This window comes from Scylla paramamosain, chromosome 4 (assembly GCF_035594125.1).
Source record: "Scylla paramamosain isolate STU-SP2022 chromosome 4, ASM3559412v1, whole genome shotgun sequence".
NCBI lineage: Eukaryota > Metazoa > Arthropoda > Malacostraca > Decapoda > Portunidae > Scylla > Scylla paramamosain.
Genome location: NC_087154.1, coordinates 32602027 through 32627026, shown reverse-complemented (window position 1 = coordinate 32627026; position 25000 = coordinate 32602027). Strand labels below are relative to the sequence as shown.

The 25000-nt window shown below is 42.8% G+C and overlaps 1 long non-coding RNA gene and 2 other non-coding genes across 4 annotated transcripts in view; 1 reads left to right on the top strand and 2 right to left on the bottom strand.

Annotated features, from left to right (window-relative positions):
- LOC135100014 (uncharacterized) overlaps window positions 1-25000 on the bottom strand; it is a 151159-nt gene that overhangs the window by 86857 nt on the left and 39302 nt on the right. For both annotated transcript variants that reach the window (XR_010268484.1, XR_010268483.1), the window contains exon 2: window positions 11087-11176. This is a non-coding gene — a long non-coding RNA (uncharacterized LOC135100014). The remainder of the gene's footprint in view (window positions 1-11086; window positions 11177-25000) is intronic.
- Window positions 20009-20082, bottom strand: Trnai-aau (transfer RNA isoleucine (anticodon AAU)). Its single transcript has one exon. It is a non-coding gene; the product is annotated as a tRNA-Ile (tRNA).
- Window positions 24140-24212, top strand: Trnav-cac (transfer RNA valine (anticodon CAC)). The gene has a single exon. It is a non-coding gene; the product is annotated as a tRNA-Val (tRNA).

The window sequence follows — 25000 nt, the reverse complement described above, 5'->3', positions numbered from 1 at the left end:
TCCAGAATATGGCCCGAGGTCCCATGTCCACCACCAAGGCCCGCTAACCGACACCTTGTACTACATCCTACGGAAACGAAAGGACAGGAAGGGACAGGCAGGACCTATTGAAGACGACCTGCGATTTACAGCTCTGTGGCCTTCGTCGCCTTCCCTGACAGCAGCTGACCACCCTGACCTTCACACTGGGTGCGGTTGACCTGGCGTGACCCCGACAAAAGCTGCGGCCGACCACGAGGTGCGCGGCGGCCAGCTGGGGTCTAGTGTGGCAGAGTGGCTTTCTGTTCACCCCTTGAGGATAATGCCAATAATGATCTGCAGAAGGACAGATGGCGGATGTCGCAGCGAGGGGGAATGGAGGAGTGGCTGAATGGGGAGCAGGAGGGAAAGGAGGAGGGCGGAGGAAAGATGGAAAGGGGAAGAAAAAGCAGAGAGGAGCTTGAAAGCGCTGTTGAGGAAAGTAGAGAAGATGGAACAAGAAGAAGGGGAGAGGTGATTGGAAGGGAGAAGGTGGAGGAAGGAGAGGGAGAGGTGGGTGAAGGGGTGAGGATAATGAAGGTGAAAGGAAGAGGAAGGAGGGAGAAAAGTGAGAAGGGAGTGTGAAAAGGATGTGGTGGGAGGAAAGATGAAGGTAAGGAAGAGGATGTAATAATTGGGATGTGAAACGCGCTGTGAGAGAGAGAGAGAGAGAGAGAGAGAGAGAGAGAGAGAGAGAGAGAGAGAGAGAGAGAGAGAGAGAGAGAGAGAGAGAGAGAGAGAGAGAGAGAGAGAGAGAGAGAGAAATTACCTACCCACCTCTACATTACCTATAAAAACTGCTGGTAATACGGATAAGCTCAATTTGTGACACTCACCGTATTATATCGTATTATGGAGGGGGTGGAGGGGAGACCATGCCGCTTATCACGCACACACACACACACACACACACACACACACACACACACACACACACACACACAATCATAAGTAAGGGTAGTGAAAAGTGATATACTCATAACCTGAGGAAAATAAATAAATAAATAAAAGATCTACATTCTCTACACAATTTAACATTTTATAGCTTGAAATCGGTGGCGCCTCTCTTCCCCCCGCCCCCCACACACAGTTCCTTGGCCGAAGAAGGAAAGTAATTGTACTATTTAAGATGAAAACGGAAATCAGGAAAAGACAACGATGAGTAAAGGAACATGATAAAAAAAATAATAACTATTCCATTAAATATGTGTACATTGAAATAGGAAAAATATGAATGAACAGGTAAATACTCGCACGCATGTTAGGTGGAAATCGTGAAAGGGAAACACGTAAAAAAGCATTAAAAAAAAAGAAAAATAAATCCACGGCTTTGTTGAATGAAAAAAAGAAGGGAAACACATGCAACAAAATAAATATAACAAGAGTAAAACTCGTACACATGTTAAATAGAAATAAAAAAAAATAAAATCTCTCCACGAAGAATAAAATATAAGTAAAGTGAATGCACGTGTTAGATGGGAAAGGAGAGAGGAAAACATACACTTCCATACACTTCAGCAGACCTCGAGGGCATTAACGCACACGCGCCACACAATACTCTGTCCCATTGCCTCTACAGATCGCCTCCTCCTCATCGTACCAGGCACGTGGCGTCCTTTTCTCGGCTCCACTTTGTCTCGAGGACTTCACTGAATAATCCAAAACGAAGCACACTCACTCCCAATACGAAGCACAGGTATCTGACTGAACTTGAATTGTCGAAAAGCAAATACAATGAACATGCGAATCAAATACGAAGCCACTATAAAACCAGAAGCGCGCATCCAATAAAAAAAATAAATAAAATAAAAATACACAATACTGAAGGGAATATTCGTAAAAAAAAAAAAAAAAAAACACCATAAATTCAAGCACCAATGAAATGATGATAAGCTTCAATACTAAGACAACTCGTACTGAGAAGCAAATAACGAAATAAAAAAAAATAAATAAAAAAGCGATCCAATAAGAAAACCAAGCAATAGTAAAGGAAATATCAACATTGTACGTAAACCATTAATAAGATGTCAATAATGTATTACAGATAAGACTTCCCCAGTGTCCTGTTCGGTGCAGTAAATACGCGGATGGTAACTTACGGACATGATGTTGATTATGCTCTGTTTATTACCACCATTTCCGTTCCGTTCTTCCCTCCCTTCCACCTCCAATTGTCGCAAGCGTTCAGAGTTATATTTAGTGATAATGAGATATATCACCGTGTCGAGAGAGAGAGAGAGAGAGAGAGAGAGAGAGAGAGAGAGAGAGAGAGAGAGAGAGAGAGAGAGAGAGAGAGAAACCAATACCAATATGTATCTTCCCTCCCAGAAAAAAAAATAATAATAATAAAACAGTAATTCTAAAACATATTCTCTGTCTATTTCTCGACTTGACACCTTACCTTCGTTACAACATTCGTTACAAGTTAACCACTATTCTCAATCATTCATCCCTGTCTCTGATAAACTCTGGAAGCCCCTGCCTGCTTCTGTATTTCCACTTTCCTATGACTTGAACTCCTCCAAGGTGGTGGTTTCAAGACACGTATCTTTCAATTTTTGACTACCGCTTCGGACCCTTTATCCTCCAATTTGGGATGATCTTTTTGAACTTTCTTTAGTTCACTTTTTAGACACTTTTTTTTAGACACTTTTTTCACACTTTTTGGTTCCCTTGGCCAGTGCTCCTCTTACATAATGCACTGATGCACTGAAACCACACACAGCCACACACAACACAACGTTCATGAAGCAGCAAGAAGTCACACAGTCTCGTCACGGTGGTCCTATGAACCACAACCGCGTTCACCGCAACTCATTACAAGCTTTGCAACAACGCCACACTGATCAGTAATAACGATGCGTTCTGTCATTGATCTGATTAAAGGCCAATGCTGTACCTGCTATTATGACGCTAATTATAAACACTGAGTTCACAGGAGGTTCTATCTATTCATTTGTTTTAGTAATGTGTGCAATGTGTTAGTGTTGGTTGATATTTCTGCTTTTTTTGTCGACACTGGTTCTGGCTGGAAAGTGGTGTGTGTGTGTGTGTGTGTGTGTGTGTGTGTGTGTGTGTGTGTGTGTGTGTGTGTGTGTGTGTGTGTGTGTGTGTGTGTGTGTGTGTGTGTGTGTGTGTGTGTGTGTGTGTGAACATAAGAAATAAGGAAAGCTGCAAGAAGCGACCAGGCTTACACGTGGCAGTCCCTGTATGAAATATACCTACCTATTTCCACCTATTGTGTGCCAGTATTGTACTCTACAGTATTGGAAACTTAGCGAGGAGGCGAAGCGAAGGTACGTAGAGGACGAAGATGTGACAGATAATCCTTCAATTCTCCTTGATGTCGCCTCGTCTGTCCCCAAAAAGAAGGCCTCGTCTGTCCCCAAAAAGAAGGAATTCCTGGTCACGAAACACTCAGAGACATCTACATCACCACGAGGAAGTAAGTGACAGATTTTCAGATAAACATTTTCTCTTTCTATACACAATCTGGGCGGAACAATCACCCATGCGAGCTCTTGAATAACTTGACAAGGTTCTTCAATGGTTATGACAGAGACGTACCATTCAATTATACAAATAAATAGCAAATAACAGTTGTTGGTTCCCACGAAATACGTATGTTTTCCGGAACTCTGGCATCGAAGTGGATTCAATCAACCATATTTTTTGAAAGGGATGAGTTGGGAATTTTCTTTCTTTTATCAGACGCAGGGATGCCATTGGGAGTGTTGTAATGCCCACGAGATGCCGCTGTCGCAATTCCCAGTCTCTCCACACACTGTCGCTACACAAGAATGACTATGAATGCTTCCTTTATGTATTGAATCCAAATAACTACACGAATAACTACCCGAATAACTGCACGACTCAAGTCATCTTAACAACAAAATCAACATTCCATAACGGAAAACGAGTACATTCTCTCTCTCTCTCTCTCTCTCTCTCTCTCTCTCTCTCTCTCTCTCTCTCTCTCTCTCTCTCTCTCTCTCTCTCTCTCTCTAACGGAAAGGAGAGTTGCAGCCTAACCATAAAAGCCGCACCACAAGAACACGCTGCCATGGTCTAAACAGATAACATTCCCCATCCTCTGACATCATACGTCCAAAGGAACACAAAATAACTGAATCCTCATCATAAACATGGACGAAATTCTGATTAGTCCCCACAATCTTAAACGAACGAAAACTGCCAACACACACACACACACACACACACACACACACACACACACACACACACACACAATATCCTGTACACGCGTCATTCTTCACTCACGCCACATTCCAGCTCGCCAGGTAAGTGTACACAAGGGCGGGCGAGTGTCACCTGGAGTCACGCGGCGCCACCACTCAAGGGGCTCTCACCCACGCACCCCTCCTATCAAAACACTACTGCTGACAATGACGCTCAAAGGTGTTAAGTGTTCGTGGACGCTAACCTGTGTACGTAAGGCACAGACTCACGGAAGATGTAGTATGTATGCACGTCTAATAATCTAAATAAATGGGTAAATAAGTGATAAATAAATGAATATGTAGATGGGTAGGTAGGTGGATGAATAAATAAGCAAAATAAAAAGATTAAGTATATATGTAGGTTGGTAGGTAAGTATGAAAATAAGTAAATAAATAAGATAATCAAGTAAACACATAAGTAAATAAGTAAAAAAGTAGGTAGGAAAGTAAATAATGAGATAGGTAGTAAGTTAATAAGTGAGTGAATAAGATAATTAACCTTCTTACTACTAACTGGTACATCTTTCTTTAATTACTAACCACTCTGACATCTTTTGTTCCTCAGCCACTTCCAAACATAGCACTGGCTAAAAATTGTTATCGTACTCTTTTTCCATCCCATTCCTTCTCGCATATGCTTATAAAGATTCAAAATATTGCTTTTTAGTATTGTGAATTGTTGCATATCTCAGTGAAATGGTCAATATAGCATCTCTAACCTAACTAACCTAACTAACCTGACCTAATATACCATCTCTAACCTAACCTAATGTCATCCGCCCGCCCCTTCGCGCTCCAGAATGTTGAATAGAAAAGTGACGTTTTACGATGAGCACAAACTGAGAGAAAAGTCCCGCTGTCATTCACTCGGGCGGATTTCAAACACATTCACCGCTACTTTTACTCTCTCCGCGGAATTTTTCTAGTCTATTCTTCCTAGACGAGAATTCTTCTGTCTTAACGTCAATCAAACAAAGAAAAAACTTCGACAAACAAACTTTATCTTAACTAAGAGCGCCTACTTCTGACGAACTTTCACAGTACTTTGGCTTGAGATTCTCTTCTGAGTACTTATTACCGAGCTGACGCGGAAGGAAGAAAGGAAGGAAGGAAGGGTGGATAGATCGAAGGAAGGAAAGAAGAAATATTAAGGGAAGGAATGAAGGAAGGAAGAAAGGATGAAAAAGAAAGATTAAGAGAGTAAGAGAGAGAGAGAGAGAGAGAGAGAGAGAGAGAGAGAGAGAGAGAGAGAGAGAGAGAGAGAGAGAGAGAGAGAGAAGAAAGGAAGGCACGAAATCTTCAGAATAATGCAAGAATAACAGCCGTTTGTTGACGTGCAGACAGCTTACACTACAACTGAATTACAGAGAGGAATACTTTCAGCTTAGTTTTGATACGTGATCTTTAAGCGACTTACTCGTATTTGGTGCTCAGTTGTACCTAAAAATACACAATATGATATTCTTCACGAGGTGCTCTGTCATCGTTATAGAATTGAGGTCAGTTTATTTCTAGTCTTTGTGAAGTAGGTAAGTGTCTGTCTGTCTCTGTCCCTCTGTCTCTCTCTCTCTCTCTCTCTCTCTCTCTCTCTCTCTCTCTCTCTCTCTCTCTCTCTCTCTCTCTCTCTCTCTCTCTCTCTCTCTCTAGTAAATTACAATATTCACCCCCATGTTTCATCTCCCCCGCCATCCCCAGAGACGAGATGAAGGGGAGCGTTACTTATTTTACTTTCTTGACACACAGCATCCCCACAGGCGTCCCGTCACAAGGCTGCATCCCCTCGGCGTCACGCAGGCTCAGCGAGAATAAGAAGCCTCTGTTTCACTTGACGTTACAACCAAATATTGATTATGCTTGTTGGTTCTGCAATAAGAAATTTCATACGAATTGGTAAATGGACTTCTGGTAGATTATAAGATTATTAGGGTAAGTTAAATTAGGCTAGGTTAGACAAGGTTAGGTTAACTTATGCCAGGCTAAGTTAAGTTATACTAGTAACTTAGGTATTGCTTGGAGCTAGGTTGGGCTATAAAAAGGTTAGGCTGGGTTAGCTTAAGATAGGTTAAGTGAGGTAAGATTAAACTAACTTAACTGACCTAACCTAGGCTAACCTAACCTAACCTAATCCACTGTAAATGTATACTTACTGATGATTTTTAACGTGATCCCCCCAAAAAGCAGACTTGCCAGTAAAGTAAACCCCACATGGATAACCTTTCCCTCTTGACATTACGCCACACAGATGTCTCTCTTCCTCCACGCAGCGGCACAGAGGCGGCACGTTCATAAGTAATAAGTCTCTCGAATTCCCCTCTAAGAACATTCCCCCTAAGGAAAAGATCCTCCACCACCACCACCGCTACCACCACCACCACCGCCGCCGCCACCGCCCACCACTACCACCACACAGCCGAGGAACATAAACCCTGATGGGGAGGTTTATTTATGCAGTGGTCCACTTCACAGGCTTCATTCTCCCTCCAGCCTTCCCTCCCTCCCCTCCCTCCCTCACTCCATTCCTTCCCTCGCTAGCTTTCCTCCCAAGACCCTTAAGCCGCCAGACAGAGAGAGAGAGAGAGAGAGAGAGAGAGAGAGAGAGAGAGAGAGAGAGAGAGAGAGAGAGAGAGACGAGAGAGAGAGAGAGAGAGAGGTCAAGTCATTCATTCATTCCACGACCCTTCCCTTTCCGTTACGTTTTCATTTTTTTTTTTATCTTTTTTTCCTCTTCTCTTCATATTTCTTCACCTCTTCATATTTCTTTACCCTGGTATCTTTTTTTACCTCTTCATATCTCTTCGCCGTAATAAAGTTTCCGTTTTAATATCATTCTTCTAAATACTTGGCATTTCCACTTACACGAGTCTACATCAGTATACCAGATACTATATATTCCTCCGTTTTTACTGTAACTTTCATCAGATTTTTATTTTCCCTAACATCTCCTACGCCGTTAGTAGTCTCCCCTCCCCACGCCGTATTTCCCTCACTTTTCCTTCCCTTTACCCTCTTTCCCCTCAATTTTTCCTTCCCCTTACCCTCTTCCCTTCAGTTTATCCCTCACTTCATTTTCCCCGTTGTTTCCCATCCATCCCTCTCTTCAACCAGCGACCGGGACCCTTTCTTCCCTTTTCCTGGCCTCCCCTCCTTCCCTCGCCTCGCCTGGTATCACTCCTCGGCCCTGTCCTAACACCGGATGACGCCGTGCACACGAGAGGCGGCGCAGGGGAGGCACGGAGAAAGGCAAGGGACACGGAGGAAGCGGGAGGCGAGGGGAGGAGGAGGAGGAGGTACGGTAGGAATTGATTCGTCTGTAAGAGAAGAAGGGGAGGAAAGGGAGACGGAGATGGAGGCCTGAGGGAAGGGAAGGGAAGGCTTTAGAATGGCGTAGTTGTGATTCTGCGTATATATAACGATGTCTTGTGGAATGGTGGTTGTAAATTGTTGGGTTAGGTAGTAGTAGTTGGAGAAGTAGTAGTGGTAATAGGAGTGGTGGTGGTGGTGGTGGTGGTGGTGGGGAGTAGGTAATGTTTGTACAGGTGTAAAGAAATGTGTAGAAAAAACTTTGTTATTATTATTGTTGTTGTTGTTGTTGTTACTGTTGTTAAGTTTATGAAAATGTTACATGAATTACTAAAACAACAAAGAAATCGAGCAGTATGGGAAGAAAAATTAAGCTACATGAGAGAGAGAGAGAGAGAGAGAGAGAGAGAGAGAGAGAGAGAGAGAGAGAGAGAGAGGAGAGAGAGAGAGAGAGAGAGAGAGAGAGAGAATTTGCACGTGCACTGTTCGAACGTAAAAGTGAACAACGGTACAATACATATGTAGGTAATGCGGAGAGGGGCGGTGAACTTGCTTCTATTCGTAACATGCAACCAGTTGTTCTTCTTCTAGTCCAATAATCAACTTTAATTTACAGCAATGTGTGCACTTAATACCATGGAGAGAGAGAGAGAGAGAAAAAAAACAGGAACAATTAGTTTGAGCGTTTTGTTTATTACCGTGACACGAATCGCCTTCTATCTGCACACAAACTACCGGATTATAAACACACACACACACACACACACACACACTCACACACACACACACACACACACACACACACACACACACACACACACACACACACACATGTAGGAACGTGAGTCAGTGAAACGTGAAAAAAAAGTCCTCAAATAAAAATGAAATATACTCTCATTTCTATTCACTGAACGCTCGGTAATCGCTCAGCTCAACACCCTCCTCGCCAACACATGTTTAATTAAGGCTCTGAATTACACCTGGGACTCCTGAAGCGCTGCAGTGTAAGCAAGCACACGTGGCGGCTTGGTTATCCTCCTGACGTCTACGAGCTCAAGTTGGCCACGAGGGAAGCGGGTACACGTGTGAATAACTAACTCAATTATTATATTTCCTGCGCATTCCTCCCACGTTCTTGCGTCCAGGACGGAGGGAGTAGATAGAAGCACGAGTGTTATTCCGATATTTTACTCCAAAACTCGAAGTCATTCTTGGAAAATCTTAATTAACATCGACGTCTTTAAATTTCGTGACGGAAAGAAAACGAGGGGACAAAGCTAGCGTGATAAAATTATAAAATCAAATAAGACGCGACTTCAAACTTCGCGTCAAAGAGGCGACAAAAACTCCTCCTCCTGACACACCCAAGTTCACTCAACCTAAAGACACCCACCTACTCTCCCTCCCTGCCCCCTCCTCCACCCCACCCACCAATCTCTCTAATCCTCCCACCCACCTCCCTCACTAATATCCGTCACTCCCCAGTACACTACGTAGCCCCACCCTCCCCTCAAGCTTATTTACGACTTTAGGCGTGTAAGTGGCCCACCCGGTTCCCTTCTCACCTCCCCCCCCTCCACCCCTCTCCCACTCAATAGAGAGTAGACACATGCTCTCTCTTCCTCTTCCTCCTCGCGACTTAAAGGCAACTTTATTTTTTTCCTACTCTCATATCTCCTGGCAGCTTACCCACTTAGATCCTCACAACGTCCTTTTTTTCAACATTATTAACTTGTAACTCGTCTACGCATTCCTGTTCTCGACCTACTACGTCATTACTGACCTGTCCTGTCGCTCCTTATTCACGCCACCTGATATTTTCAGTCATCTCATCGACTTAGTTCCACACAACTTTTTTTTTTTAGTATTGTTCCACACTACATTTTTTTCTTTCGGCAGTATTAACCTGTAACTTGTCTAGCCATTCCTGTCTTCGGTCTGCTACGTCATTGCCCTGTCCGTTCACTTCAGTAATTCAATGTAATCGGTAACTTTAGACTTGCTTCCTCATTAAACCGTTTTCTCGACATTATCATCTAACTTGTAACTTGACTTCTCTTTCCTCGACCTGCCGCATCATTACCGTCCATTCTGTTCCGTGGTTCACCCTGCCTGCCGCCTCCCGCCCGCTGCGCTCTTGCCAGCAGTGCATCACCCCCGCCGCCAATCAGCCACATAATCAGCACCGCCCGCCGGGAGTCGTCAGCCACTGCAGGTAATTACTCGCGATCGATGCCTTTTACTGTGATTCACTTCTCACGTTAAGGCAACAGCTGCTGGCGGTCGACGCGGCTCTTTTAGTCGGAAAAGCACTTATTTCACGCTTTAAACATTAATGCTTCAGCGCGCGCGCGTGCGCACGCACACACACACACACACACACACACACACACACACACACACACACACACACACACACACACACACACACACACACACACACACTGACTTTATGAGGCAGAAATCAATATTGTGCTTCAAAAGATCCATTAGTGACACTAAGGTTTTCGACAGAAGATATAATTTTCTGGGTACTGATGTATTTATACGTATGTATAATTTCACCTGTGCTTCCAGAGAGAGAGAGAGAGAGAGAGAGAGAGAGAGAGAGAGAGAGAGAGAGAGAGAGAGAGAGAGAGAGAGAGAGAGAGAGAGAGAGAGAGAATGGGGGGACGGGGGGAGGGGAGTCATACCGTCAGAACCAATCCCCGCAATGGTGTGTGTGTCGCGCTGCATTAGGTGCTGGCTGTGGAATGCTAAGTGAGCGGCACAGGAGGGAAGGGAAAGGCGGCAAGGCAGGTGTCGCCAGGTGTCGTGTCTCCCAAGTATTATTTCCATGCCCTGGCCCAGACCTTTTCACACGAGCGCCAGACAAACAGGCGATGGGCGGCGGCGCCAAGGTGCGTGTCGCCGCCTCACCCCGTGATTGCTCTTCAGTCTTCTGGACTAATTGGACGCAATTATATATTTATCTTGACGAAATAACATATTAATATTCGCTTATCTTTAACAATATTCTTTATGTAAATGCGCAGGCACATAGAGGTATAAGATTACAAACACATACACACAAAAAAAATAAATAAATATAAAATAAAAACGCAGGCATGCACCAAGGAGAGAACAAACAGGTAAAAACAAACACAAAACCAAGTAAAACATCGTTACAACTGTAAACATCATAAACAATTTGCAGGATACTCAAGGAAACTGATAAAAAATGTCACAAAAAGTTACTCAATACTCAGTTCAATAAAGATAAGCTGCATAATACACTCGTGACCTTCATAGTTGCAGTCTTTGTTGCAAGTGCCTCGGTGGAACACTAAGTGCTTCCTTAGTGGCACGATCCGTCATCTAAACATGAGACTTTAGCACAAATGGTCATAAAGCAGATAAGACTCGGTGAATTTATCTAAGCCAAGATATTTTAGAGCAGGGGCTGGGATAAGACACGCGAGTCAAGCTGCGGGCATTCGTGTTGCAAAGAGTGAACGACGCAACATGCAGGCGGAAGAGCAACTCACCTGCAGTAGTCAGGCGCTGCGACGAGGCTGGTACCGGGCAGGCAGGCAGGCTGGGTGAGGGGAGTGGCTGGCCTGCCTCACTACACTTACCTGACAAAGAAATAATATATTCGAGTGAATGATTTATGCTAGTCATAAATATAATACTCATTCTGCTGATGGTTACTGTGTTTGTTTAAGAATCAATGTGTCGGCGTCCTGTGAAGCAGAACGCATTGGATAATGCAATGAACGAGCATAAAAATACAGAGCTGAACTTCAACCAACCGCACGCCACGAGAATATACATGAACTTCATTGTCATGAATATGTTATGACAGGAAATGTTGTGGCTTGCCTCGGAATCCATGTCAATCTATTTTCTGAGTTGCTTTCTTTCAGCCATCGTGATCAGCAGCTGTATTTCAAAGGAATTTTTGCTTTATAGCATAATTATCGGTATTCTGCTATAATTCTTATATTATTTATGGAGCTGATGTAGTAAGAGTGTTCAATATATTCACGTTACTTTGTTGCTTTGTTTTCACACACACACACACACACACACACACACACACACACACACACACACACGTCACAAACAACTACAGGATCAGTAGAGGGACGAGGTGCAGGTCATCGCCTTGTCAAACGTGTAAGGGAGTGAAGGGGGGGAAGTGTGTACCAGGTTGCAGGTGTGGGGTGAAAAGAGTGGGACGCCGGGCATGGGGGGAAGATGGGGGGGATTGGCGGGACATGGGTGACTCCTGCACCGTTGGGGAGCGTTTCACCAGAAGGTTATTTCCTCGATTTAAGAAAGTATTAGTGACGTGAAATAAAATTAAGAGCAAAGAAAATGTGAAATAATAATAGCGGTGACTGTGGGATCTTCTGGCACATGATTTTTGTTACACACACACACACACACACACACACACACACACACATAGTATAGCTTTTATCACCAATAACTATTTCAAAAGAAGTACCGGTAATAATAATAATAATAATAATAATAATAATAATAATAATAATGAATAATGCATCCCCACAGCACCTGCACAGCCTCTTATCTTATTACCTGAAGCTTGTGTTCCTCGCCGCGTACCGAACACACGTGGAGGAATTTACGCCAACAAATTAATTATCTACCATCTCACTTGACAAACTTGTAAAAGTGTCACAATGCTGGCGTTTAGCCGCGATAATTACACCAGCAGCACTTCAGTTCCTACAGCGACAATATTACGTGTTTCAAATAGGATGAGTCATTATCTTAACGACCCACCATTATAATGCAGTACAACGCACCCACTCAGAAATTAACGTCACTTTCAGAACACCTTTAGTGGAAGCTCATTAATTAAGGTCACGGGTTCGCCTACACTCCTGGCCGGCAATCTCTCACTGCACAAGAGAAGTATAAACAAGATAGCTTAAGTACTTCTCGCTCATATATATTACAGACAGAGAGATGTCAGTCATTCTGCCGCACTTACTTGATTTCCACTTTGATCTGCGTTTTCCATTAATTTCATGTAATCTATTGACTATCTCCTCTATCTCCTTACTAAAGCTGACGCCCAAGAGACTCAGCAAACTAGGTAACTTACGTAAGATTGATGTAAACGCTTTGAACAGACGTTATTGCAACAAGGCACTTCTTTATACCGACGAAGATTTGTTTTATAAGAAGCTACGGAGGTTTTATACAATGAAGCACTACCAAGCAACACTCAAAAGTCAAGAAGGTAAAGGCTGTGTAGTAAGGTGAAGCAAAAAGAAGTATTATATTATGTAACATTATGTAAAGAGGGACCACGTTTTCTTCACTTCCCGCCATCCGAGCCTCGTCTAGTGCCTCCACGTGGCCTCCTGACAAAGCCTCAGCTCAGGTCACACTCTCACACTCGCTAATCTTTCATCTCTTGTCCACATCCTGCACGAAGCACCGCCACTTTCACGCCGCAATATATTCCTGAAATTTCCTCCGAGAGTCTCTGATATTTAATATTTTATCAGAGGAGACCTGTGGAGATACAACATGGCCCTTCATATTCCTGGTGGGGGATATTGTGGCGGGGATCTTTACCAATATGGAGGAGGAACTACGAAGCGCCGCATATTGAATATAACGTAACTTTTATTATATGAAGAAAACAAAGATTCTTTCCTTGAATATATTATATGCTCATGTGTACTGCGGGTGAAAAATTACAGTATACATTAAATATCATTATACAAATCATCTAATTGCTATATGGCAGTAAAAGCGAGGAACAAAATATAATGTTACTTTTATTATACAAAGAAAATAAAGGGTCTATGTTGGAATATGCATGTGTAAATATGCAGATACCTCCTCCATCACTATACACGCCAAATGATTTATATTAAAGAGAAAAGGTATTAATTTTTTTCAGCTCTTTATACAAAATTACTTAACCGCACAATGAAATGAACGGAGATTATATCGAGTGTGATTATCTAATTCAGTATTTTTCCGAACATCCGAATACATTATAATTTTATTTTGTCCGGGTTCACGTCTCGGGGTGAAAGGTGGAGATGAGGGTGAAGTATGTGAATGTGACTTGGCTTTGTTCTGCCCCGAGATCAGTGGAGTGAAGTGGAGTGGAGTGAAGGAATAGAAGGAAAGAGTAGGAGATAGGAGGAATAGATGGTAGTAATAGTTGGTGGGAATATAATGAAGGCGAAACGATAACTACTCCCAGTGATATCTCAACACTGGATCAGGGGGTGCTGTGAACTCATCAGTAACCCAGCTGTGACCTCACTGAACGTTTCTCTTTGTGTCTCACAACACAAGGGGGCAGTCACAGCCTGCCCTCTAAAGACAACCCTTCCTTCACACAAAACTACATGCATCTAATTACACACACACACACACACACCCTTCACTCAAAATTCTAATAAGCCGCTTTTGACTGTTTGGGGACGGCACCTCAGTGAGCTTTTTTTTTTTCTTTTATAAATTTGTTGCCCTTGGCCGGTGCCCCTCATACATTAAAAGAAAGAAATAAAATAAATAATAGTAGCAATAATAATAATAATAATAATAATAATAATAATAATAATAATAATAATAATAATAATAATAATGTAGTTAAGTGGAGTGGAGAACTGAAGTGGTAGAAAGGAGCTAAGAAAATTTACAGTAAAAGAGGAAAAGAGTGGAGGAGTGAAGACGAAGTGTAAAGTAGAGGTGTGTAGTGGAGGAACGCAGAGAAGTGGAATGTACAAGCAAGAAAAAAATAGAGTGGAGGAGTAAAGAAAAGAGGAATATACACAAGTGAAGTGGAAGACAAGAGTAGCAAAGTGGAAGAATGGAGCAGAGAATTAAAGTGGAGGAATGGAGAAAGGACTTGGTGGTGTTGATGGTGATGGTGACATGAAGAATGGCAGATAGCACAAGCAAAGGGGGCCTAAGAAGGGTCACATTTGACAGGTAAGAGACGCAACTCACTCACAGAGATTTTACAATGAGCTTAGGGAGTGCGTGGCAATATAATACTCCCTTACTGCAGTGGGAGTACGTTCAATAAAGAAATAATCTATACCTTTCACTTTAATATTCCCGTGGTACGAATGTGTTCAATAAAATATTCACCTACAGCCTGAACTCTAAGTAACATTTCCTTGGTATGGATATGTTCAATAAAGCAATAAATAATAATCATTCATTACTTTGAGCTTCATGTCAACACAAACATATGATTCTGGAGTGGACTGTTGGGTCACGTTCATAGTTAACTAACACAACAACACTCCACAAAACTTAATTAACATTACATATTTGCATTTATTCATATCATGTCCAAATTTACCGTTACTGCATTCTATATTTATAAGTTAATTTATTTCGTATCATTCAACATTTAGTCAGACCAAACATCTTGTAGGAGGTGACATCTCGTCCTCTAACAATGATAACATAGTCTTCACCAAGAATCTCAGTCTGGATGTTCCGTTATCGCATTAATACAGTGCAGTCATTCAGGTCTGTCAAACATTATTCCATCATTAACCTTTATTACCCCCTGCTTAATTATTACCAGCATATGAGCCGCGTAGAAAACATAAAAGGTTATTTAATGATATTCACGTCATCATAGCAAGCAATATATCGCGTGGAGAGCAATATATCCAAGCCTTTACCGCCAATGACTGTCACTCGGAGCAAGGGTCTCGAATGGTGTAAAGAGAGAGGAGTGTCTGGCGGAAGAGCCGGAAAGCACCAGCCATGTTTCGTCCCCAAGAGAATCACGATACCAGTGGTGACCGTTACTCAGGGCAAATAGCACATCCTTAACAATGAGTCTCTTGTAAACAGTGGGAACGGCTGCCTCGCTAACGCTGATGTAATGCACAGAACATTTCACCGCCCGGACGAGTGTACCAGATGGAGCGGCGGCCCGGCAGACTCCTGCCTCGTAAAACAGTAAACAACTTTTTCTTTTTTGTCAACTCGGTGGCAGGGCTGCTGAATAATTTGCAAGGCAGCTTTTTAGTGCTCGTATTTTCTGTTATTCAAGACTGATACTGCTATTCATTATAATACTGTTAATTTTAAATGCTTCGTGATTATATATTTCTTTTTTTCTATATTCATATTCTAAGCTGGTGACATCACGGGCAGGCTTGCCAGCTGATTATCTGAGGGCGTTACACTGGCATGCTGACGTGGTAGACTGACTCTCTCTCTCTCTCTCTCTCTCTCTCTCTCTCTCTCTCTCTCTCTCTCTCTCTCTCTCTCTCTCTCTCTCTCTCTCATATACACAAAATGCAAAGTAGGAGACAAAACTTCTTTCCAAGTTAGTCTAGAACTCATGAAATCATGCAGCGTTGAGAGTATCAAGTGTGTGTGTGTGTGTGTGTGTGTGTGTGTGTGTGTGTGTGTGTGTGTGTGTGTGTGTGTGTGTGTGTGTGTGTGTGTGTGCGCGCGCGCGACCGTGCATGTGCATGGACCGCCGTGCACAATAGATGTGGTTCAATACTTGATGAGGTGGACCGCTGTTTCCGTCAGGTGGCGCAGCGCAGCCTCGCCTCTGCCGTGCCCTTTATAACAATTTTATAACACAGGGGAGATACAATGGATCTTATCACGGCCGCCACCGCCCCTCTCTTACGGCGCCGCTCAACGAAAGGTCATGGAGGCGAGTAGGATGGCAGGGAGGAAGGGAGGAAAGGGGATAGAGGAAGAGAAGGGAGTGAGGGAAGAGAAAAGGGAGAAGGAACGGTAGGAGAGGAGGAAGGGGAGATATGGTGTCCATAAAAAAGTCGTTCAGAATGTTTAAAACTTTTGTGTTAACAGGCGCGGCTGATTTTTTTTTTTGTATGTCTTCATGATGATGTTTGGAGATTTTAATTGAATGTTTGAATTATTCGTTCATTGCGGTTCACACTTGTGTTAACTGTTGTGGTGAGAGTGAGAGCAGCGAAATTAGCTGTTATTGTGTGTGTGTGTGTGTGTGTGTGTGTGTGTGTGTGTGTGTGTGTGTGTGTGTGTTAGCGTACCGACCTACTTCATGCCGCCTCTGGCCTGCAGGTAAAGGTAATACTTTTACCTTCAAGGTGAAAGACGCACGACGTGGTAGTGCGGCCTCACCTGATGGCAGAGTCAATACGCAGGACATAACCACTGACCGCAAACCTGCAATAAACTCACCGCTAGGAAAGAAAAAAATAAATAAATAAAAAAGCTGAAATATGTAAACAAAGCAAAACAACACTCCCTTTCATCATACATGACCAATATTTTATTCAGACGCAATAACATTACTAAGTTACAACGCGGTTTGAAAATTGCAACGCTTGAGAGCAACGCTAACGCTACTCATTTACCCTTGATGGTGGGAGCGGGAGAAAAAAAAAATAGTATAAATATATGAAAGACAGTTGAATGCAATATAGGGAGTGACGCAGCGTCTCCCTGGAACACCAATCTTACTGGGAAGACCGCGAACAAATGCTACTCGAGGAACTGGGACGAATTTGCGATGAAATATATGTCGAGGTGAAGCAAAAACTGTTGAGAAATGAGGGGCCTCCATGTTTATCCCCGAACCTGCAGGCCGTAAAGACTGATAAATAGCGAGGGTTTGAGTGGGAGGTTAGTTAAGGGTGAGTTATGCCCGGCCTGCTGACAACACTAACCTGCCGGCACCAGGGTGGAGAGGAAGAGGAGCAAGAAGAGAGCGACGTGGATGAAGGAATAAGAGTACGAAGACTAGAGCGACGAGGACAAGGACGACAGGCTCTCTTTAGAGCGAAAGAACCTCACCAACGCACGCCTCAAGCATTGGAATGGACAGCACGCACATTTTACGCGGGAAAATTTGCATATTTTTTTCGTACGTGAATATTGACTGCACACACACCAATACACATACACCCACACACACTCCTGGCGCACATCAGTCACTTGCCAGAACAAAAGAACAAATCGACGACAACAACGGCTTCGTCTGGCTAAAGTTACACGGAGGAAATAATAAAAGAAAATAACATAATACGTCTTAAGAAAAATGAGAAAAAGCGGCATGGGGCAACTTAGTAAAGCGGAGCGGCCTTGAAGAGCGGGAAGGAGTGAGTAGGTGGGTGGAAATGGACGGAGGTACGTGTGTGGCGGAGGGCGTTCCCGAGTAGCTATCGCGGCTGTCTTGTGCTTCAGGCGGGAGACAAAGGCGGGAGTCGTGGGCGGTTGAAATAGTGATTACGTTATTCCTGGCTTTTTATTTGCTTTGTTCCGATGCGTCTGTTACAGCAAGGCATTATTCTTCACAGACCCCTCCCCTCCTGACATTCTCTCTCTCTCTCTCTCTCTCTCTCTCTCTCTCTCTCTCTCTCTCTCTCTCTCTCTCTCTCTCTCTCTCTCTCTCTCTCTCCAGTAATGATTAAATAAGATTGACACTCGACGCAGTTTCTGAGTGAGAACTGTCTTCTAAACGCATTGTTTCTTCGGATTCCAAGCAATTATTCGCCGTATTATTATTTTTTTTTCAGCTTCATTTTTTTTTTACTTTTTTTCTTAATCGCCAGCTCCACACACATTCCTCTCGTTTTGTAGAACTGAAACCGAGGAGACACAATCCACTGAGGAGAACAGGGCTACAAAAAGAAAAAAAAAATTTACTACATGCAATACTTCAAGTCTCTCTCTCTCGTCTGAGCTTCACGACACACAACCTCATGAAAGGAACGGAGCTGCCATGGTAAGAAAATATGCCGCATTATGATATTCAAGCCCGTATTTGGAAACGCTATGGTCTCTCATCACAACTATTTTCAAAGGTCACAGCGATGATTAGCCGTGTTCTCAAGAGTAGAGTGTTTCTCCTGTTAATAATGTAGAAATCTTGTTAATCTGTCACTAGAACTATAAAAAAAAAATCTTTAAATCTCACGTTACATCAACTTGAGCCTTTTTAATGTAATAGAGGTGTGGCTTGGAACTTTCAGAACATGGCTCTCAATACAACTACAGTCCCTTCCTTTCCCTCCGTCTTCTGCATCGGATCCTCTCTTGGACACAACCCAACAAACAGAACAGAGCTCCTATAGGAAACAAGCCACGCTAAAATACATACAACACCTAACACTGAAATACACGAGGCGCGGTATTCATATACTATAAACTTGCATTCAAATATCAAACAAGTACACCCGCGGGGTTGACTTACGCTAACACTAAAAAGAAAAATGAGCATACAAAAGAAGGAAGAATGCAAAATAAATGCGACCAAAAACTTAGCCATTATTTTTCAACGAGAACGGAACATACGTCATACGAGAGCGGAACATACGTCATACACATCAAAAGGACGCACCGTAGAGACATCAATCTCCTGCACCTTTTGAAACAATACGTACTGAGGCATAATACACTGCGCGTGAGGAATTTACTTCATGCATTATACATACGTTAGAAATCAAGAGTTCTCCAAGACAATATTTTCAAGCCGTAAAAGAAATTTATACTCATTGGAAACCCATTTACAAGTTTTCTTTGAGATCTCAGGCAGCGGGAGGCGTCCACTTTGGGGGAGATAAGGGAAGGAGGGAGAGAAGGGAGAGAGGCGACAGGGAGAGGAAAAGAGAAAGGCCAAGAGAGAAGAGAAAGGGGCATGGAAAGATAAGTAAAAGTAGAATGGAAATGGTGAGTGATGATGATGACGAAGCGAATGTGGGAAAAGGTAAATGATGGATAGGAAAGTCAGGGGTGGAGGGAAATGGTGCTAAGGAAAGTAGGGAAACGAAAAAAAAAAGTATGGAAATTACAGAGTAGGACAAGAATTGGTGAGAAAAAGCCAAGAGCTGGAGGAAAACAGTGAAAAAAAATAATGTAACAAGGAAGATAGATAAAATGATGGGAAGAAAAAGTAGAAAAGAGAAGGAAAAAATAGGAGGAGGAGAAGTAAAAGATGAATGAACACAACACAAAGGCGAGTAAGTAGTGAACTGAGATAAATGGTGGAAAGGAAAGTAAAAGATAAAATTCAATGATAAGAAAAGTAATGTATAGGAAGAGGAGAGACTGTAGTAGTGCTGGGGAAGGGGTTAACCGTGGGGATGAAGTGGTGGAGGAGCGGTGGTAGGGTGAAAGAGGAGAGACGATGCTGGGAGGGGGACTGAGGGGCACGAGGGGGTCATGTGGCGAACAGAGAGTGAGGAGAAGGGAGTAGATTGAAGCAGCACTGATGTATTACAACGTTCCAGAGACACACGAGGCGACGAAATGACGAAACAAATGCGCTGTGTCCTCAGCTCAACGCTCGGGAGAGGAATCGAATTGACCTTAACCACTACAAAACTGTAAGAGGGATTTACTTGATTGAATTTCTAAATATATTTGCACCACATTACTAGTATAGTTTTCATATTTTCAGTAAAAAAAAAAAAAAAAAAAAGATTGTTCACACTTGGCCCGTAAGGGGATCGAACCCTCGACATCCGCGTTATTAGCACGGCGCTCTAACCAACTGAGCTAACAGGCCGTTGTATGTGACCGGCTGTGTTTCCGAATAATTGATGCTGAACCCTTTCACTGTTGTTTGTTTGCCTTTCTTTACTTGATAGCCATTCTGGGACATTTCTTCTTCCACAACCACCTCTAAACATTATACGGACTAGAAATTGGAAAATCTATCCTTCTTTTATCCCCTTCACTCTCGTAAGTGCTTGTAAAGATTTTATATGTTTTTTTTTCTTGGTGTTGTGAATTGTCGTTTGTCGCAGTGAAAAGACCAAACGTGTGTGTGTGTGTGTGTGTGCGCCTACGTACGTGCGTGAGAGAGAGAGAGAGAGAGAGAGAGAGAGAGAGAATACAAGAAAACAAAATATATATAAAAAAATAAAACCCTCTTTACGAGCGTGCCGCACTGACATCGATAAAACACCACTGTCAAGGATTTCCACGGATTTATCACAATGCCAACAATAATTTAACTTGAAAACGCGGTGATGGAGAACATAATGGTGATGGTGGTGGTAGTAGTAGTGGTGGTGGTGGTGGTGGTGGTGGCGAGGGATTTAGGCTTGAGAGTAATTTTTGTGGTGACGATAATAATAATACTAGTGGTGGTGGTGGTGGTGGTGGTGGAGGCCGTGGTAATAGTAGTGGCGGCGGTAACGGGGGAAGGGAGGGACAGGTATTACAGGTAACTCGACAGGTGAGACAGGAGAACACAGGTGAGGTGGTCCTTGCGGGGATGACAGCTGGGGGACGCGATAATTATGATGAGAGAGGGAAGAAGGGAAGCAGGAGGGAACGAGGAGGGAGGGAGAGAGGGAGGGAGAGAAGCACGAGGGAGGGAAAGATGAGACGAAGAAGTGAATGGGAGGGATGAGTTTAAGGGGAAAGGAAAGGTGAGAAGGAAAAAAAAAATAGAGGAAGTAGGAGATAGGAAAGGAAATAGAAAGAGAAGACGAAACGAAAGAGAAAGTGAGAGTGAATGATGAATAATGAATATAAGTATAAAAGAGGAAAAGAAGGTAAAACAAGAAAAGAAAAAGGAAATAGGATGCAGGAACAGGAAGAGGTGAGACGAAGGATATATAATATGGAAAGTAAAATAGGGAGGAAGAAAAGGAAGAAGAGAATGATTAAAAAAAAATCAGGAAGACAGTGGAGGAAGGAAGATATTAGATAATGTAAATAAAGAGCAGGAAAAAGAAAAAAAAATAAAGGAGAGGAAGATAAAAAAAAAAAAAGAGGAAGTAAGCTACAGGAAAGGGAGGAAGAGGAATGAGAGTGATATAAGTGAAGGAGATGAGAGTGATATAAGTGAAGGAGAAAACAGGAAGGGAAGGAAAGAAGGATGGCAGGGCGGAAATGAAGATGGCTGGGATAAGGTAGACATAAGGAAGAGAATGAAGGGGAATAGATAAAGTAGTTGTTTAAGAATCATTGATCTACCGAGTAAGGAGCATCAAGAGAATGAGTGATGAGTGAAGGAGAAAGGAAACACGCGAATAAACGGCAGAGGAGGGAAGGATTATGGCAATTAGTCTAAAGGAAAAAAAATAAAAAGGGGGGGGAACGAAGCTTGATGAAAATGAAAAAAAAATGAAAAAATGTAGAATAGACACAGACATGAAAAAAAAGACACAGACAGACAGAAAGAAGAAAATAAGAAAGATAAAGCTACAAATTTGAACATTAAGGTGAATTTTGAATGACACACACACACACACACACACACACACACACACACACACACATACAATACTAATAAAAAAATACACCCTCTGAACATACCACACAGTTTCCCTTTAATAACCCTAAGTGACACCGAACAAGGCAAGAGTAATCAATGAGAATACGTGCAACCTTCCACTGTCTGACCCAACACCCTCAGCTCTTCACGCCTCACGCCCCTCACACCCACACCCGACGCCCTTCATCCATCACCAGCGACGAGGCTACGGCAGGAGGAGGAGGAGGAGGGCGGCAGGGAGAGAGGGTGGGAGAATGGACAGGAGGGTAGAAAGCGTCGTGGGAGTCGGAAGGGGTGGAAGGAGGCTGGATGTAAAGTGGGAGGACAGGACGAGGTTCAGACAGAGAGGTTAGGGAGGAAACATTTTGTCACTATCGCTCACTATCATGTCAGGGCGGCCACCACATCAGCACCAGGGCAAGAGGAGGAAGAGGAGGAGGAGGAGGAGGAGGAAGAGGAGGAGAAAAAAATAGAGGGGTTGAAGCACAGTCAGTCGAAGGGAAGGGAGCAAGTTTAGAGAGAGGGAAAGAAAAAAAAAAGGAAAAAAAACAAAAAAGAGAGAGGAAAAGAGAGCGAGCTTCTAGGGTACACTGCACTCTTACTATAAAAAAAGGGGAGGGGAGGAAAAGGGGCGATGAATGAATGGAGGGAGGATGGTAGATACTGCGGCGAGACATGCAAGCTGGAATGAGAAAGACTTGCAGGCAGAAAAAAAAAATAAATAAATAAATAAGTGAAAAAGAATACAGACAAACAGAGCACGTACATTTTGAAGCTCCCATTAACAAAGTACACATGAAAATACGCACGTACTCAAGATATGCGTTCAAGTGTCTTTATAACTGCTGGATTGCTGTCATATGCGAAAACACACATACATACACACACATACATATACACACATACATGGCAAAGCAAACAACGCCGACACATCAATACACTAATAACTGTCATAAACATCACAAGTACGATTTATTACACCAATTTACCTACAGAGAATCAACCTTTTTACCTTCCTCGCCCCACCCAGCACACACACACACACACACACACACGCCGCGCCAATACATCACCTGAGCTTCTCATCACCAGGAAGGACGCGGCAACCTTCGCTATAAGTATTCTTAAAAGACTTTGTGCACTCATAAGGTGTGTTTCGAAAGGTTACAGAGATGATTAGTCAGTTTCTCGTGTGTGTTTTCCTATGTTCAATGCATAAGGATACGTACGTACAAACATCCTTGAAAAGACGTCCTTGAAGGTCCCAGTAACATTCAGTAAAGTCAGTTACGGAGATTATCAGTCAGTTTCTCATTGCGTTTTCCTATTTCTGGTGCAGAGTCTTTGTTAAACTATCAATACAAAACTCATTAGAATCATATGTACAAACATCCTTGAAAATACCAATACCATTCACCAGTCAGTTACAAAAGTGACCAGTCAGTTTTTCGTGTATTTTTCTGTTCATGATGCAGAATCTTTGTTAAACTATCACTATAAACCTACAAACGTCCAATAAACAATAACATTGTCTTTCAACTGTAAGTGAAAAACACAGTCCTTGCTCCAGAAATACTATATTCCACGAGGCGGCAGTACCAAGGAGGTTTAACATTATATCTCCTCGGGCAGTACTGCACCGGGCCGGAGACGAGTGGGCCAGCGTGTCTGGAGGGCCGAGGAACCGATCATTCCGTGTAACAGACGCGATAAGTCAAGAGTTCTGAAGAGGAGACCGAGCTGACCTGGACACAAGAGAAGCGAAATACATGACTTTGGGTTTTACTGGAGGATCATTTGCGAGACTAGAAGAAAAGAGTGAATTCGAAAAGTACCACCGACTTGTCACTGACCTTGAAAAATTGTATAATGTACACCGATTGAATTGACAGGAGTAATTTGGTTTCGTTAAATTCCTAACCAAGTAAATTCCACTTAAGAAGATTCCCCCAACAAAGATTCCTCTAGAATTACCTAACAGTGAATAATTTTCTTAAACTAATGTGATGTAATTAATTATATATAACATGTTTTTTTTTTTTTTATCGAATTTTGATTAACCATTTTTTTTTTTAGTTTTATATTTCTCTTTTACCCTTTTTTTCTTCTTCACCTCCTTTTCCCATCTCTTCTTGTACATTCACATTTTTTCCCCCATTAACTTCCTTTCTCTTCCTTCACCTTCTCTGCCTTATCTTCCATCTCCTTTACCTTCACTTCTTTCCTGTTCTCTACCTTTCCTTGATTTCCACTTATTTCCCTTTCTCTGACTTCCTTTCTTCTCATCTCCCCAATCCCCTCATTCTTAAAATATCCATAGTGTCATATCCCCATCGTTTTCGTAGTGTAGTGGTTATCACGTGCGCCTCACACGCGCAAGGTCCCCGGTTCGATCCCGGGCGAAAACATATGTTTTTATTACAAAATAGACGTAGATAAGCTGCATACATTCGATGAGCGTAAAATGTTTGGTGATATGCCCGAAGTGTTTGAAGCTTTAAAGGATTCAACCAGGGATACATGGATCAGGTCAGGTTCTTTCTCTTAGTCAGTTAAAATAGTAACCAGTTTTTAAAAAGATGATTTAAAAGATGAACCAAAATGAAAAAAAAAAGGAAAAAAACACGAAAACGACGACGAAAAACGACGAAAAAAAAGAAAAGACGCAGACGGAAATGAAAACAAAGGAGATTGCTAAACAAGTGTTCCCTCAACGGCTCAACAACTCGTCACTACACACACACACACACATACATATACACACACACACACACACGCAGCAGCAGCAACAAGTCCTCGTCATCCATCCAGTGGGTCTGGAGTCAACAACAGCAGACTAGAGGAGACTGGGATTAATTTGATGCTCCGGGACGAAAATATTTACTAAGGTTTCCACCGATTGGCCGACGTGAGTCAAGAGAGAGTCAGGTTAAGCTCTTAGTTGATTGTTGCACACATTTTTCCTTCTCCTTTTCTCCCTCCTCCGCCTCCTCTTGTTGCTGCTGCTGCTGCTCCTCCTTGTTGTTGTCATTTTCCTCCTCCTCTACCTTTTCCTCCTCCCCTCCTGCTCCTCCTCTTCCTCCTCTTCTTGTCAGACCCTCGCTGCGTTCGAGAATGGAGGGTTTCTTGGTTATATTAATGTGTGTGTGTGTGTGTGTGTGTGTGTGTGTGTGTGTGTGTGTGTGTGTGTGTGTGT